Raw genomic sequence first — 9,448 nt, 5'->3', positions numbered from 1 at the left:
ACTCCACCCCTTCTCATGTCAGCCATTTTGTAGCTGACTCCTCCCCTTCCCTAGGCAGCCATTTTTGTAGCTGACTCCTCCCCTTTACCTAGGCAGCCATTTTGTAGCTGACTTCTCCCCTCCCCTAGGTAGCCATTTTGTAGCTGACCCCTCCCCTTTCTATGGCAGACATTTTGTAGCTGACACATGGCAACCATTTTGTAGCTGACTTTCCCCTTCCCTAGGCAGCCATTTTGTAGCTGACTCCACCCCTTCTCATGGCAGCCATTTTGTAGAAGACTCCTCCCCTTCCCTAGGCAGCCATTTTGTAGCTGACTCCTCCCCTTATCTCGGCAGAAATTTTGTAGCTGACTCCTCCCCTTTCTATGGGAGACATTTTGTAGCTGACTCCTCCCCTTCCCTAGGCAGCCATTTTGTAGCTGACTCCTCCCCTTCCCTAGGCAGCAATTTTGTAGCTGACTCTTCCCCTTCCTATGGAAGACATTTTGTAGCTGACTCCTCCCCTGCCCTAGGCAGCCATTTTGTAGCTGATTCCTCCCCTTCCCTAGGCAGCAATTTTGTAGCTGACTCCTCCCCTTTCTATGGGAAACATTTTGTAGCTGACTCCTTCCCTTCTCATGGCAGCCATTTTGTAGCTGACCCCTCCGCTTTGTATGGCATCCATTTTGTAGATGACTCCTCCCCTTTGTATTCCTGCCATTTTGTAGATGACTCCTCCCCTTCCCTAGGCAGCCATTTTGTAGCTGACTCCTCCCCTTCCCTAGGCAGCCATTTTGTAGCTGACTCCAGCCCTTTCTATGGGAGACATTTTGTAGCTGACTCCTCCCCTTCTCTAGGCAGCAATTTTGTAGCGGACTCCTCCCCTTTCTATAGGAGACATTTTGTAGCTGACTCCTCCCCTTCCCTAGGCAGCCATTTTGTAGCTGACTCCTCCCCCTCCCTAGGCAGCCATTTTGTTCCTGACTCCTCCCCTATACCTAGGCAGCCATTTTTAGCTGACTCCACCCCTTCTCATGGCAGCCATTTTGTAGAAGACTCCTCCCCTTCCCTAGGCAGCCATTTTGTAGCTGACTCCTCCCCTTCTCTAGGCAGTAATTTTGTAGCTGACTCCTCCCATTTCTATGGGAGACATTTTGTAGCTGACTGTTCCCTTCCCTAGGCAGCCATTTTGTAGTTGACTCCACCCATTCTCATGGCAGCCATTTTGTAGCTGACTCTTCCCCTTCCCTAGACAGCAATTTTGTAGCATACTCCACCCCTTTGTATAGCATCCATTTTGTAGCTGACTCCTCCCCTTCCCTAGGCAGCCATTTTGTAGCTGACTGCTCCCCCTCCCTAGGCAGCCATTTTGTAGCTGACTCCTCCCCTTTAAGTAGGCAGCCATTTTGTAGCTGACCCCTCCCCTCCCCTAGGCAGCCATTTTGTAGCTGACTCCTCCCCTTCACTAGGCAGCAATTTTGTAGCTGACTCCTCCGCTTTGTATGGCAGCCATATTGTAGATTACTCCTCCCCTTTGTATAGCTGCCATTTTGTAGATGACTCCTCCCCCTCCCTAGGCAGCCATTTTGTACCTGACTCCTCCCCTTTACCTAGGCAGCCATTTTGTAGCTGATTCCTCCCCTTCCCTAGGCAGCCATTTTGTAGCTGACTCCTCCCCCTCCCTAGGCAGCCATTTTGTTCCTGACTCCTCCCCTTTACCTAGGCAGCCATTTTGTAGCTGACTCCACCCCTTCTCATGGCAGCCATTTTGTAGAAGACTCCTCCCCTTCCCTAGGCAGCCATTTTGTAGCTGACTCCTCCCCTTCCCTAGGCAGCAATTTTGTAGCTGACTCCTCCCCTTTCTATGGGAGACATTTTGTAGCTGACTGTTCCCTTCCCTAGGCAGCCATTTTGTAGCTGACCCTTCCGCTTTGTATGGCAGCCATTTTGTAGATGACTCAACCCCTTTGTATAGCTGCCATTTTGTAGATGACTCCTCCCCTTCCCTAGGCAGCAATTTTGTAGCTGACTCCTCCCGTTTCTATGGGAAACATTTTGTAGCTGACTCCTTCCCTTCTCATGGCAGCCATTTTGTAGCTGACCCCTCCGCTTTGTATGGCATCCATTTTGTAGATGACTCCTCCCCTTTGTATAGCTGCCATTTTGTAGATGACTCCTCCCCTTCCCTAGGCAGCCATTTTGTAGCTGACTCCTCCCCTTCCCTAGGCAGCAATTTTATAGCTGACTCCAGCCCTTTCTATGGGAGACATTTTGTCGCTGACTCCTCCCCTTCTCTAGGCAGCAATTTTGTAGCTGACTCCTCCCCTTTCTATGGGAGACATTTTGTAGCTGACTCCTCCCCTTCCCTAGGCAGCCATTTTGAAGCTGACTCCTCCCCCTCCCTAGGCAGCCATTTTGTTCTGACTCCTCCCCTTTACCTAGGCAGCCATTTTGTAGCTGACTCCACCCCTTCTCATGGCAGCCATTTTGTAGAAGACTCCTCCCCTTCCCTAGGCAGCCATTTTGTAGCTGACTCCTCCCCTTCCCTAGGCAGCAATTTTGTAGCTGACTCCTCCCCTTTCTATGGGAGACATTTTGTAGCTGACTGTTCCCTTCCCTAGGCAGCCATTTTGTAGTTGACTCCACCCCTTCTCATGGCAGCCATTTTGTAGCTGACTCTTCCCCTTCCCTAGACAGCAATTTTGTAGCATACTCCACCCCTTTGTATAGCATCCATTTTGTAGCTGACTCCTCCCCTTCCCTAGGCAGCCATTTTGTAGCTAACTGCTCCCCCTCCCTAGGCAGCCATTTTGTAGCTGACTCCTCCCCTTTACCTAGGCAGCCATTTTGTAGCTGACTCCTCCCCTCCCCTAGGTAGCCATTTTGTAGCTGACCCCTCCCCTTTCTATGGCAGACATTTTGTAGCTGACACATGGCAACCATTTTTTGGCTGACTGTCCCCTTCCCTAGGCAGCCATTTTGTAGAAGACTCCTCCCCTTCCATAGGCAGCCATTTTGTAGCTGACTCCTCCCCTTCCCTAGGCAGCAATTTTGTAGCTGACTCCTCCCCTTTCTATGGGTAACATTTTGTAGCTGACTCCTCCCCTTCCCTAGGCAGCCATTTTGTAGCTGACTCCTCCCCTTCCCTAGGGAGCAATTTTGTAGCTGACCCCTCCCCTTTCTATGGCAGACATTTTGTAGCTGACACATGGCAACCATTTTGTAGCTGACTTTCCCCTTCCCTAGGCAGCCATTTTGTAGCTGACTCCACCCCTTCTCATGGCAGCCATTTTGTAGAAGACTCCTCCCCTTCCCTAGGCAGCCATTTTGTAGCTGACTTCTCCCCTTCCCTAGGCAGCCATTTTGTAGCTGACTCCGCCACTTTCTATGGGAGACATTTTGTAGCTGACTCCTCCCCTTCCCTAGGCAGCCATTTTCTAGCTGACTCCTCCCGCTCCCTAGGCAGCCATTTTGTAGCTGACACCTCCCCTTCTCATGGCAGCCATTTTGTAGAAGACTCCTCCCCTTCCCTAGGCAGCCATTCTGTAGCTGACTCCCCCCTTTCTATGGGAGACATTTTGTAGCTGACTCCTCCCCTTCTCATGGCAGCCATTTTGTAGCATACTCCACCCCTTTGTATAGCAGCCAATTTGTAGATGACTCCTCCGCTTCCCTAGGCAGCCATTTTGTAGCTGACTCCTCCCCTTCTCATGGCAGCCATTTTGTAGAAGACTCCTCCCCTTCCCTAGGCAGCCATTTTGTAGCTGACTCCTCCCCTTCCCTAGGCAGCAATTTTGTAGCTGACTCCTCCCCTTGCTATGGGAGACATTTTGTAGCTGACTCCTCCCCTTCCCTAGGCAGCAATTTTGTAGCGGATTCCTCCCCTTTCTATGGGAGACATTTTGTAGCTGACTCCTCCCCTTCCTTAGGCAGCCATTTTGTAGCTGACTCCTCCCCTTCCTTAGGCAGCCAGTTTGTAGCTGACTCCTCCCCCTCCCTAGGCAGCCATTTTGTAGCTGACACCTCCCCTTCTCATGGCAGCCATTTTGTAGCTGACTCCTCCCCTACTCATGGCAGCCATTTTGTAGCATACTCCACCCCTTTGTATAGCAGCTATTTTGTAGCTGACTCCTCCACTTCCCTAGGCAGCCATTTTGTAGCTGACTCCTCCCCTTTCTATGGGAGACATTTTGTAGCTGACTCCTCCCCCTACCTAGGCAGCCATTTTGTAGCTGACCCCTCCCCTTCTCATGGCAGCCATTTTGTAGAAGACTCCTCCCCTTCCCTAGGCAGCCATTTTGTAGCTGACTCCTCCCCTTTACCTAGGCAGCCATTTTGTAGCTGACTCCTCCCCTCCCCTAGGTAGCCATTTTGTAGCTGACCCCTCCCCTTTCTATGGCAGACATTTTGTAGCTGACACATGGCAACCATTTTGTAGCTGACTTTCCCCTTCCCTAGGCAGCCATTTTGTAGCTGACTCCACCCCTTCTCATGGCAGCCATTTTGTAGAAGACTCCTCCCCTTCCCTAGGCAGCCATTTTGTAGCTGACTTCTCCCCTTCCCTAGGCAGCCATTTTGTAGCTGACTCCTCCACTTTCTATGGGAGACATTTTGTAGCTGACTCCTCCCCTTCCCTAGGCAGCCATTTTCTAGCTGACTCCTCCCCCTCCCTAGGCAGCCATTTTGTAGCTGACACCTCCCCTTCTCATGGCAGCCATTTTGTAGAAGACTCCTCCCCTTCCCTAGGCAGCCATTCTGTAGCTGACTCCCCCCTTTCTATGGGAGACATTTTGTAGCTGAGTCCTCCCCTTCTCATGGCAGCCATTTTGTAGCATACTCCACCCCTTTGTATAACAGCCAATTTGTAGATGACTCCTCTCCTTCCCTAGGCAGCCATTTTGTAGCTGACTCCTCCCCTTCTCATGGCAGCCATTTTGTAGAAGACTCCTCCCCTTCCCTAGGCAGCCATTTTGTAGCTGACTCCTCCCCTTCCCTAGGCAGCCATTTTGTAGCTGACTCCTCCCCTTCCCTAGGCAACAATTTTGTAGCTGACTCCTCGCCTTTCTATGGGAGACATTTTGTAGCTGACTCCTCCCCTTCCCTAGGCAGCAATTTTGTAGCTGAATCCTCCGCTTTGTATGGCAGCCATTTTGTAGATGACTCCTCCCCTTTGTATAGCTGCCATTTTGTAGATGACTCCTCCCCTTCCCTAGGCAGCAATTTTGTAGCTGACTCCTCCCCTTTCTATGGGAAACATTTTGTAGCTGACTCCTCCCCTTCTCATGGCAGCCATTTTGTAGCATACTCCACCCCTTCTCATGGCAGCCATTTTGTAGAAGACTCCTCCCCTCCCTTAGGTAGCCATTTGGTAGCTGACTTTCCCCTTCCCTAAGCAGCCATTTTGTAGCTGACTCCACCCCTTCTCATGGCAGCCATTTTGTAGAAGACTCCTCCCCTTCCCTAGGCAACCATTTTGTAGCTGACTCTTCCCCTTCCCTAGACAGCAATTTTGTAGCTTACTCCACCCCTTTGTATAGCATCCATTTTGTAGCTGACTCCTCCCCTTCCCTAGGCAGCCATTTTGTAGCTGACTGCTCCCCCTCCCCAGGCAGCCATTTTGTAGCTGACTCCTCCACTTTACCTAGGCAGCCATTTTGTAGCTGACTCCTCCCCTCCCCTAGGTAGCCATTTTGTAGCTGACCCCTCCCCTTTCTATGGCAGACATTTTGTAGCTGACACATGGCAACCATTTTGTAGCTGACTGTCCCCTTCCCTAGGCAGCCATTTTGTAGCTCACTCCTCCCCTTCTCATGGCAGCCATTTTGTAGAAGACTCCTCCAATTCCAAAGGCAGCCATTTTGTAGCTGACTCCTCCCCTTCCCTAGGCAGCAATTTTGTAGCTGACTCCTCCCCTTTCTATGGGAAACATTTTGTAGCTGACTCCTCCCCTTCCCTAGGCAGCCATTTTGTAGCTGACTCCTCCCCTTCCCTAGGCAGCCATTTTGTAGCTGACCCCTCCCCTTTCTATGGGAGACATTTTGTAGCTGACTCATCCCCTTCTCATGGCAGCCATTTTGTAGAAGACTCCTCCCCTTCCCTAGGCAGCCATTTTGTAGCTGACTCCTCCCCTTCCCTAGGCAGCCAGTTTATAGCTGATTCCACCCCTTCTCATGTCAGCCATTTTGTAGAAGACTCCTCCCCTTCCCTAGGCAGCCATTTTGTAGCTGACTCCTCCCCTTCTCTAGGCAGCCATTTTGTAGCTAACTCCACCCCTTCTCATGGCAGCCATTTTGTAGCTGACACATGGCAACCATTTTGTAGCTGACTGTCCCCTTCCCTAGGCAGCCATTTTGTAGCTCACTCCTCCCCTTCTCATGGCAGCCATTTTGTAGAAGACTCCTCCAATTCCATAGGCAGCCATTTTGTAGCTGACTCCTCCCCTTCCCTAGGCAGCAATTTTGTAGCTGACTCCTCCCCTTTCTATGGGAAACATTTTGTAGCTGACTCCTACCCTTCCCTAGGCAGCCATTTTGTAGCTGACTCCTCCCCTTCCCTAGGCAGCAATTTTGTAAAGTTTACATTCTTCTCTCCTCGTTAAGCGATGACTACAACGTGCTTATCACTTCCTTGGAAAGTCTCGACGCAGACAAGCTGACTCTTGTTTATGTGACGGGTCGTTTGCTCGAGGAACAAGCACGGCAGGACGAGTTAAGAACGGTTTCCCCTGGCGCCGGAGGTGTTAAAAGCGAGCAGCAAAGAATCAGCGGCTGCGACAGCGTTCCAGAGTTTAGCTCTGGGAGAAAACAACGGCAGAGCCAGGAACAATGTGTTTACAAGGTCCGACGTTGTTATGGTTGTGGCTCTAAGGAACATTTAAAAGCGAATTGCCCGAACAATAGCAAAAAGGCTAAGGGTAAGGATTGTTTGAAGAGGCAGGGAGCATCTTTGGTGGTAACTGGGGGTGGTGGTGTTGCTGGGATTTGGTTACTTGATTCAGGCGCCAGCCAGCATTTCTGTGCAGACAAAAAGCTCTTGAAGTCTGTACAGCCTTCCACTCTCAAACATGTAAACTTAGCGGACGGCAGCAGTTCTATAGTCAGCTGCCAGGGTAGTGTAGAATTTTCTGCCCTGGGGTGTGTGTTTGATCACGTTATGCATGTACCCTCGCTTGAAAATAACCTTCTTAGTGTATCCTCATTGGCTAAGCAGGGTTTCACTGTTCAGTTCTTTGGGGACAGGTGTACCATAAGCAAGGGTGATAAAACTCTGGTACAAGGAGAAATGCATAATGATGTTTACAGGATCATAAATGGGTCTGCTAAAGCACAAGCGGTCCTGAACAAAAATCCCCATGAGAAATGTATCCACCTTCTTCATAGGCGCCTAGGCCACGCCAGTTTTTATGTCATAAACAAAACACTGGCTATGTTAGGCAGGGATGAGGTACAAAAATGTGATGCGTTTTTGGACTGTGACATCTGTAAACAAACCAAATCCAAAGCGTTCCCTGTAGCCAAAAAGAGCTCTAGAATGACTATAAGAGCCTTGGAACTGGTGCATTGTGATGTTATCGGCCCTTATCAGCCTAGTTTAGCAAAAAACCGTTTCGCGGTCGTTTACACAGATGACTATAGCAGATTCAGCTGGTTGTATATATTGAAACATAAATCCGAGGTGTTTCAGACCACCAAATATTGGCTTAAAAGGGTTGAAAAGCAACTGGGTTTGGAAATGGCTGCATTCCAAACAGACATGGGAGGCGAATTTATGTCACTAGAGTTCACAAAGTGGCTTAAGGCCAAAGGCATAGAGCATAGGGTGGCTAATGTGGCAACCCCACAAGAAAACGGGCTGGCTGAGAGACGTGGGGCAGTCCTACAAACCATGATGTTATCAATGATAAAGGACTCAGGGTTAAACATGGGGTATTGGGCTGAAGCATTAAAAAATGCATGCTATGTGGTAAACCGCCTATGGACGAGCAGTATACAAAATATACCGTACAGGGTTTTATACTCCAAAAACCCAGACCTAGACCATCTGCGGGTGTTTGGCACTAAAGCCTGGGTAAATGTACCACTAACAAAACGTAGAAAAGGGAAGGACAGAGCTCAGAAGCTAACCTTTCTGGGTTACCAAAACAGTATGAAAAGCTATCGGTTTCTAAACCAAAATAATTCCTTGAGCTTCAGTCGCTCAGCTGGTTTTTGTGAGAGTGAGGGCTGGCCAAGGATTCATGCAAATGATTTCCCTGGTAAGGTATCTCTCCCACTAACAGATGGCTCTGAAGGCCAAACGGAAATCAAGCAAGAGGCTACTCCCTCGTCTCCTGCTGACAGACAAGATTCTGTTCAAGCAGAAGGAGGTGAAAGAGTGCTTCCTAGGGTGTCAGAGCGTACCACAAAAGGAAAACCACCCCAAGGTACGGTTATATCAATAACGTCTATGCTGAACCGGAGAATTATGAAGCAGTCATGTCTCTGGACAAGTCTGAGAGAGAGGCCTGGGTTCAGGCAATGGAGACTGAGTACAAATCTTTAATTGAAAATGAAGTGTTTACTTCTATGTGTTTGCCAGCAGGGAAAAAGGTGATATCTTGCAGATGGATTTATAAGCTCAAACAGTTAGCAGACGGCACAATCCTAAGAAAAGCCCGTCTGGTCGCTCGTGGTTTTAGTCAATGTAAACACTTAGACTATGACCAGACATTTGCCAGCACATTACGTGCAGAAACGCTAAGAGTGGCATTGCTAAAGGCAAGCCAAAATCGGATGAGAATACATCATGCAGATTTCGTTACTGCTTACTTGAATGCAAGGGTAACAGAAAACATATTTATGACCCAGATCCCTGGTTTTGAAGGGGAAGACAAACACAAGGTCTTAAAAATAAACAAGGCGTTGTATGGACTTCATCAATCAGCATTTTTATGGAGAAAATGTCTTGATGAGGCACTACTCAGTGTTGGTTTCAAACAATGTATAGGTGACGTATGCATGTATAAAATACAATTGTTTGGGTCTAATTGCTATTTGCTGTGTTTCGTGGATGATTTAGCATTTCTGTACAACACAGAGCAACAAGTTGATTGGTTTGTGAAAACAACAGAACAACTGTTTAAGGTCAAGCATCTGGGCGATGTGGAGCATTACCTAGGTGTTGACATATCCCAGGATGGCCAGGGTGGCTATGAAATGTTCCAAGGGAAGAAAATACTAAAGTTACTGGAGAGGTTTAACATGTTGGAAGCGAAAGCTGTAAATTCTCCAATAACCACTAGCTATCTAAAAGACCCAGAGGGTGCGATGTTGGAAGATGTGACAACCTTCCAATCGCTCGTGGGCTCTTTGCTATATATAGCTACTTGGTGTAGGCCAGATATATACTATGCCACTCATTTGTTGTGTCAGCGATGTTCCTGTCCAACAATGAGAGACTGGGTGGCAGCAAAACGCATACTTAGATATCT

This window comes from Paroedura picta, chromosome 7 (genome assembly GCF_049243985.1).
Source record: "Paroedura picta isolate Pp20150507F chromosome 7, Ppicta_v3.0, whole genome shotgun sequence".
NCBI lineage: Eukaryota > Metazoa > Chordata > Lepidosauria > Squamata > Gekkonidae > Paroedura > Paroedura picta.
The sequence above is the reverse complement of the archived record's forward strand: the minus strand, read 5'-3'. Positions refer to the sequence as shown.